Source organism: Hordeum vulgare, chromosome 5H (genome assembly GCF_904849725.1).
Source record: "Hordeum vulgare subsp. vulgare chromosome 5H, MorexV3_pseudomolecules_assembly, whole genome shotgun sequence".
Classification (NCBI taxonomy): domain Eukaryota; kingdom Viridiplantae; phylum Streptophyta; class Magnoliopsida; order Poales; family Poaceae; genus Hordeum; species Hordeum vulgare.
In genome coordinates, this window is record NC_058522.1 from 562,271,782 (window position 1) to 562,281,000 (window position 9,219).

The window sequence follows — 9,219 nt, forward strand, 5'->3', positions numbered from 1 at the left end:
AGCTTGACTCCTGCTCGTCCTCGAGTAGGGAAGTGATAAAGAATGAATTTTTGATGCTTTCATGCTACCTAGCATAGGTGTCCTTTGTAATTCCTCTTATGTGACGTGAATGTTCTGATCCATTAGATTCAAAACAATAGTTTGCTATTGACGTGGAAACAATAATAATTCAAGCAAACTAGCAAGGTAATCATGAACTTTCGAAATAACCAGGCCAAAAGAAAGTTATCCCTACAAAAGCATATAGTCTGGCTATGCTCTATCATCATTGCACAACGAATTTAAATCTTGCACAACCCCGGTATTGGCCAAGTAATTGTTTCACACCTTTACTTTCTCAAACATTTTCAACTCTCACGCAATACATGAGCGTGGGCCATGGTTATAGCACTATAGATGGTGTGGAGTGTGGTGGAGGTTGCAAGACAAAAAAAGAGAAGATAGTCACATTAACTAGGCATATCAATGAGCTGTGCAGATGCTCATCAATAGATATCAATGTGAATGAGTAGGGATTGCCATACAAATGATGCACTAGAGCTACGAGTATGTGAAAGCTCTTAAAGAAAACTAGTGGGTGTGAATCCAACTTGCTTGCTCACGAAGACCTAATGCAATTTTGAGGAAACCTATCATTGGAATATACAAGCCAAGTTATATAATGAAAATTTCCCACTAGCTATATGGTGGTGACAAAACGAGAGACTCTCAATCATGAAGATCATGGTGCTTAATATGCACAAGTGTGGAAAAAGTGGTGGTATTGTCCCTTCTCTCTTTTTCTCTCATTTTTTTATTTGGTGGGCTCTTTGGCCTCTTTTTTTTTATTTTGGTGGGTTTCTTTGGCCTATTTTATTTCCTCACATGGGACAATGCTCCATTAATAATGATCGTCACACTTTCAACTCAAAACTTAGAGCAACTATGATTCTATATGGAATGCCTTCGGTAGTGTACCGTGGCAAAGATCTAGCATGGCATAGACATCAATGGAAATATCATGCTAGCTATCTTACGATCATGCAATGACAATGTAGACGTGGTGGCGCATGTCATGGTGGTAGTTGCATGGCAATATATCTCGGAATGACTTTGAAAAAGCCATAGTAGGTAGGTATGGTGCCTGTTTTGAGGGAGGCTAATGGTGGGTTTTGTGTACCGACGAAAGTTGCACGGCACTAGGAAGATAGTGATGGTGGAAGGTGAAAGTGCATCTAAACCATGGACTCAACATTAGTCATGAAGAACTCATATACTTGTTGCAAAAGTTTTATTAGTAATCGAAGCAAAGCATTCAACGCATACTCCTAGGGGAAGGGTTGGTAGGTATAAACCATCGCGCGATCCCGACCGCCACGCAAAGGATGACAATCAATATACTAATCATGCTCAGATTTCATCACATAGCGGTTCACCATACGTGCATGCTACGGGAATCACTAACTTCAACACAAGTATTTATAGATCCACAACACCTTACTAGCATGACTTCAATATTACCATAACCACAACTCAAAACTAATTGAGATGAATCAAACTTCTCTAACTATTCAATGCACATGAAGGTGGAAGTTTTCGTATCCCTTTGGATAACTACCCCTTTTGAGACTACTTTCAAAGCATAGATCAACTACCAAGACACGCACCGCTGTGCTCTAAAAGATATAAGTGAAGCACAGAGAGCAAAAGTATCTAGCTCAAAAGATATAAGCGAAGCACATGTGAGCTGAATTGTCTACCGAAAGATATAAGTGAAGCTCGACAAAATCACGGTGAGTGCATGTCTCTCTCTCTAGGTGTGCAGCAAGGATGATTGTGACACAACAAAAATAAAAGACCCCTACGATACAAGACGCTCCAAGCAAAAACACATAACATGTGGTGAATAAAAATATAGCCCCAAGTAACGTTACCGATGGATTGAAGACGAGAGAGGGGATGCCTTCCCGGGGCATCCCCAAGCTTAGGCTTTTACGGCATCCTTGAATCTCTTGGGGTGCCTTGGGCATCCCCAAGCTTGAGCTCTTTCCACTCTTTATCTTTTTGTCCATAAGAACTTCACCCAAAACTTGAAAACTTCACAACAGGAAACTTAAACAGAAACTCGTGATAACATTAGTATGAGAACGCAAACCACCACTTCCTTAGATACTGTAGCAAACTTAAATTCTACTTGTGCTGATGTTGGGTTACTGTATTTTCAATCTTCCATGGCTAATACCCCCCGATACTATCCATAGTTTTATCAAAATAAGCAACCAACACAACAAAAAACCAGAATCTGTTAACAGCACACCAGTCTGTAGCAATCTGTATATTTCGTATACCTCTGGTACTTCAAAAATTCTGAAAACTTACGACAGTCTGGAGAATTTGCGTAGCAATCTGCAGCAAAAGGAATCAACTCAAAAGATCTTACAGAACAAAAATGAAAATTATTTTAGTGAGCAGAAAGTTTCTGTCTTTTCCAGCATGACCAAACGATCATCCCCAAGACTAATCATAACGGTTTTGCTTGGCACAAACAGAAAAAGAAACACAAAAACACAATCATAACAGAATTATGAAAGTGTGGAAAACACAAAACAGAAAGAAAAAGGATAGATTCGTTGGGTTGCCTCCCAACAAGCGCTTTTGTTTAACGCCCTTAGCTAGGCGAAAGGTGATAAAATCACGTATAGTCATCTTTGGTGCTCAAACCATAGGTAGCCCTCATCATAGATTCATAAGGCAATCTTATTTTATTTCTAGGAAAGTGCTCCATGCCCTTCTTTAAAGGAAATTGAAATCTAATATTCCATTCCTTCATATCGATGATAGCACCAATAGTCCTTAGGAAAGGTCTACCAGGAATAATGGGACATGAAGGATTGCAATCTATATCAAGTACAATGAAATCCACGGGTACATAGTTCTTATTTGCAACAATAAGAACATCATCGATCCTCCCCATGGGTTTCTTGACAGTAGAATCCGCAAGATGCAAATTAAGAGAACACTCTTCAATCTCATGAAAACCAAGAATATCACATAAAGACTTTGGAATCGCGGAAACACTAGCACCCAAATCACACAAAGCATTGCACTCATAGTTTTTGATCTTGATTTTGATAGTAGGTTCCCACTCATCATGAAGTTTTCTAGGTATAGAGACTTCTAGTTCGAGCTTCTCTTGAAGAGATTTCATCATAGCATCTACGATATGCGCGGTAAAGGATTTGCTTTGGCTATAAGCATGTGGAGAGTTTGCAATGAATTGCATCAAAGAAATGCATTCAAACAAGGAGAAATTATCATAATTGAATTCCTTGAAATCCAAAGTGGGAGTTTCATTTCTTCCCAAAATTTTGACTTCTTCTACTCCACTCTCCACACCTTTATCATCAAGATAGGTGGACTCCGAATCATTGGGGCGTTTTTCAACCAAAGTGGATTCATATCGAGCCCCTCCATAAATAGGTGTGACGCGCGAAAACAAAGATTCAAGAGGAGACACACCAAGCACTTTAAGATCTTCGTGATTTGCATCACTAGAACGCACACTTTTAAACCATTCATGCCTAGCGCGAATTTGGGCGGTTCTTTCTTTGTTCTCATTCATGGAGACACGCGTAGCTTTCAAAGTTTCATCCAAGTTGACCTTGGGAGGAGCGCATCTAACTTTCAAAGCATCAATATCACAAGACATCCTATCAACGCTCTTAGCCAAATCGTGTATTTTGAGTAGTTTTTCCTCTATGGATGCATTGAAAATCTTTTGAGAGTTAATGAAATCTTTGATATTACTCTCTAAATCAGAGGGTAATTTGTTGTGATTTCCATAAGTGTTGCCGTAGGAATTGCCATAATTGTTAGAGGAGTTACTAGGAAAAGGCCTAGGAACATAGTTTCCTCTAAAAGCATTGTTGTTGCCAAAATTGTTCCTACCAACAAAATTCACGTCCAAACTAGCGTTTCTACTCTCAATCAAAGAAGATAGTGGCATGTCATTAGGATCTACGGTAGCGTTTCTACTAGCAACCAAATTCATCAACTCGTCCATCTTAGCACTAAGCGAGTTAATCTCTTCTATAGCGTGCACCTTTTTGCTAGCAGGCGACCTTTCAGTGTGCCACTCAGAGTAGTTGGTCATGATATTGTCTAGGAGTTTTGTAGCGTCTCCTAACGTGATTTCCATGAACGTTCCACCTGAGGCGGAATCCAAGATATTGCGAGAAGCGAAATTCAAGCCAGCGTAAAAGATTTGTATAATCATCCACAAACTCAAGCCATGAGCGGGACAATTTCTAATCATAAGCTTCATCCTCTCCCAATATTGTGCAACGTGTTCATGATCAAGTTGCTTGAAATTCATGATATCGTTACGTAAGGAGATGATCTTAGCCGGCGGAAAATACTTGGATATGTAAGCATCTTTGCACTTATCCCAAGAGTCGATACAATTTTTAGGCAAAGAAGAAAACCAAGTTTTTGCGCGATCTCGCAACGAGAAAGGAAAAAGTTTCAACTTAATCACTTCATTATCCACATCTCTTTTCTTTTGCATATCACAAATCTCAGTGAAGGTATTGAGATGGGATGTGGCATCTTCACTAGGAAGGCGAGAGAATTTCTCTTTCATAACAAGATTCAGCAAAGCTGCGTTGATTTCATACGATTCTGCACTAGTGGCGGGAGCAATCGGAGTACTAACAAAATCATTATTATTAGTTCTCGAGAATTCACAAAGTTTGATGTTTTCGGCCATGATGACTTCAACAAACAAACAAGCACACAAGCAAGCGAGAAAACCGGCAAAGGAAAACAGCAAAGGAGAAAGGCAAATGAAAACGACAAATGTGAAGTGGGGGAGAGGAAAACGAGAGGCAACTCGCAACAAAAGTAAATGTAGGAGATGAGTTTGTGAGACCTACTTGGATAGATCTTGATTTCTTCTCCCTGGCAATGGCGCTAGAAATACTTCTGCTACTGCAACAAAAGACCTTCCAATGGCGCCAGGAATAGGAGTGTTGCTTGATACTCCCGCGCCAGAAATACTTCTGCTGCGGCTACGCCTTAAGGGACTTCCTAGGCAAATATGCAAAGGATTTCCTCTGTGGCCTTGGAGCCTTGCTTTAGTGTTCCCTCGAAGCGGAAAGGGTGATGTAGCGTAGCGGTGGTAAGTATTTTCCTCAGTTTGAGAACCGAGGTATCAATCCAGTGGAGGAGTATCACAAGATCCTGCACAAACACAAAGAACCTGATCCCAATGCTATGAAGGGGTTGTCAATCCCTTATAGATTGTTTGCCAAGTGAGAACTGAAAGCAACAAAGTAACAAAGCAAAGTAAAATCGGAGGTGTAAACGATGCATGTGAATAGACCCGGGGACCGTAGTGTTTACTAGTGACTTCTCTCATGAAAGCAAGTAGACGGTGGGTGAACAAATTACTGTTGAGCAATTGATAGAACCGCGCAAAGTCGTGACGATATCTATGGCAATGATTATATCTATAGGCATCACGTCCAAAACAAGTAGACCGATACTTTATGCATCTACTACTATTACTCCACACGTCGACCGCTATCCAGCATGCATCTAGTGTATTAAGTCCAAAAGAACAGAGTAACGCCTTAAGCAAGATGACATGATGTAGACGGACAATCTCATATCAACGACAGAGCCCATCTTGTTACCCTTGATGGCAACTACTTAATGTGTGCCTTGCTGCCCCTACTATCACTGGGAAAGGTCACCACATGGTAGAACCCAAAACCAAGCACTTCTCCCATTGCAAGAATCATAGATCTAGTTGGCCAAACAAAACCCAAGACTCGGAGAGACTTACAAGGATATCAAATCATGCATATAAAAATTCAGCAAAGACTCAAATATATATCATAGATAATCTGATCACAAATCCACAATTCATCGGATCTCGACAAACACACCGCCAAACAAGATTACATCGGATAGATCTCCATGAAGATCATGGAGAACTTTGTATTGAAGATCCAAGAGAGAGAAGAAGCAATCTAGCTACTAACTACGGACCCGTAGGTATGAAGTGAACTACTCACGAGTCATTGGAGGGGCAATGATGATGATGAAGAAGCCCTCCAACTCCAAAGTCCCCTCCGGCAGGGCGCCGGGAAGGGTCTGCAGATGAGATCTCGTGGAAACGGAAGCTTGCGGCGGCGGAAAAGTATTTTCGAGGCTCCCCTCATTTTTTGCTGAATTTTTGGGAATATATAGGCCAAGGATCTAGGTCAGGGGGCGGCCAGGGAGGCCACAAGCCCTGACACCGCCGCCTCCCCCTGGTAGCGGAGTGGGAGCTTGTGGGCTCCCTGGAGCCCACCTGGCTTGGCCCAGAGGCCCCGTGATCTTCTTCCGTTTGGGAAAAAAATCATTTCGGGTTTTTTATTCCGTTTGGACTCCGTTCTAAAATCAGATCTGAAAAGAGTCAAAAACACAGAAAAAACAGGAAGTGGCACTTGGCACTGAATTAATAAGTTAGTCCCAAAAAAGATATAAAAGGTACATAAAACATCCAAAGATGACAAGATAACAGCGTGAAACCATCAAAAATTATAGATACGTTTGAGACATATCACCACGCCACGCCTCGTCGCGACGCGACGCGGGTTGCGGAAATGAGCCGAGCCGAGCTCATACCTACGCGCTTATTTTTGTCGGTCAGGAACGGAGAATACGTAACAGAGACGGCACGATCTGAGACGTCGGATCGTGGGTTGTTACCGACTCGGACGTGGGTTAGGCCCACGTCTCTCCGCCCAGCCGCCTATATAAGCAGGCTAACGCCTACCCTAGCCGTCACGAGAATCAGGTCACATCTGCCTCACGCGCTCGTTCTCTTGCTCCTGCTACCGCCGACGACTCCATCCCATCCGCTGCGTACACGGTCGATGGGAGAGCAGGCCTCTGAAACCCCGCCTCTCCGGTTCATGTACGGGGAAGAGGGGCGATTAGGTTTTTGCGGAGCGATCACGCGACTGCTCGCCTCCGTCCGTCTACTTTCTCTACGACCGCGTCGTCTCCGTCATCACCATGTCCATCGACGCTGATCGTGCTGCCGCCGAGAAGGTCGAGGCTGACAAGAAGGCCACCGCTGCGGGGGCTTCTGCATGGCCTACTCGAGGGTATAACGCGCTTATCCCTCTCCTGATTACTTCCGTCTTAGCAGTACTAGCATCATGTGTAGATTTGTCTACTATTTGCGTAGTACGTGCCTGTTTAGATCAATATCAGTATGTGCTTAATTCTGTCAATGCCATGCTAGTCATCTATTTATGGATTAAATTAGTCGAAAAATTGTCTATTTATTCAGCAATCCAAAAACCTAATCTGTGTAGGAATTTTTCGGCAAGTGGCTTTGCTGCCGCACCGAAACCGAATAAATTTACCGGTACGTACTATAAGCCTTTGCAGACAAAGACCAATTTATGGCTCATGGCTATGAACGTGTTCTGGGTCACCGGTGTCTCCACGGGAACAATTGCTCTTGAACAGGAGAAGGCGTTCAGAGAGGCCACCGTTGTGTTTCTCGGAGCAGGGCTTAGCGTGATTGGTGATAAACTGGTCGACGCATATTTACATGTGCGTGTCGCCAAGGACTTGTGGGAGGCGCTCGAATCTAAGTTCGGGGCCACCGATGCTGGGAGCGAGATGTATGTTATGGAGCAGTTCCATGATTACAAAATGGTCGAGAACCGTTCTGTATTGGAACAAGCTCATGAGATAGTATGCATTGCTAAAGAACTTGAGGTTCTGAAGTGCGATTTACCGCTCAAGTTTGTCGCGGGATGTATAATCGCTAAGCTCCCTAATTCCTGGAGGAACTTTGCTACTACTCTGAAACATTAGAGGCGTGAATTCTCAGTAGAGGACATCATTGGCCATCTGAGTGTTGAACAGAACTCGAGAGCAAAGGACTCGCATGGAAAAACAGTGGAAGGTTCTTCTGCTGCCAATATGGTACATCAGAGGAATTTCAATTCCCACAAGCCTAAGGGGAAGAATTCTGTCCAACAGAATACCGACTTTAAGAAGAAGGGTAAGAAGCCCTTCAAGAAGAACAAGAAGGGAGATGGTTGCTTCAATTGTGGTTCTGAGGAACATTGGGCCAACAAGTGCCTAAACAAGTACAAGAAGCCAGGGCAGGACTCCAAGTCTGCCAACATGATTGTGAGCAACAATGAAAGTGGTGCATCTGGGTATGGTAATTTGTTTACTGTATTTTTGGTTTGTCAATCTACCGATTGGTGGGTGGACACAGGTGCAAATATTCATGTGTGTGCTGTAATCTCATTGTTCTCTTCTTACCAGGTCACAGGTCGAGTGTCCGTATTGATGGGTAATGGAGCAAGTGCTTCTGTTCTTGGTGTTGGCACGGTCGATCTGAAGTTTACTTCGGGAAGGATCATGCAGCTGAAGAACGTGCAGCATGTCCCCGCCATCAAGAAGAATCTCGTTAGTGGCTCCCTTCTGTGTAGAGAAGGGTTTAAGTTGGTCTTTGAGTCTAATAAAGTAGTTATTACAAAATATGGACTTTTTGTTGGAAAAGGTTATGAGTGCGGAGGTCTGTTCCGCCTTTCCCTCGCAGATTTTTGTAATAAAGTCGTGAACAATATTCATTCGAGTGTTAATGAATCTGAAGTTTGGCATTCACGTCTTTGTCACATAAGTTTCGGTGTTATGTCGCGGCTAGGAAAACTGAATTTAATCCCGACTTTCACTTTAGCCAAAGGTTCTAAGTGCCATTCGTGTGTGCAAGCAAAGCAACCTCGCAAGCCTCACAAGGCTGCAGAGGAGAGACACTTGGCACCATTAGAACTCATACATTCTGATCTTTGTGAGATGAATGGTGTGTTGACTAAAGGTGGAAAGAAATATTTCATGACATTGATAGATGATTCCACTAGATATTGCTATGTGTATCTATTAAATACTAAAGATGAGGCTCTACACTACTTTAAAATCTATAAGGCAGAAGTTGAGAATCAACTTGAAAAGAAAATTAAACGAGTCCGGTCTGATCGTGGTGGAGAGTACTTCCCAAACGAATTTGATTCTTTTTGTGCGGAACACGACATTATTCATGAGAGGACGCCTCCCTATTCACCCCAGTCAAACGGGGTTGCCGAGCGGAAAAACCGTACTCTAACTGATTTGGTTAACGCCATGTTAGATACATCGGGTTTATCCAAGGCACGATGGGGG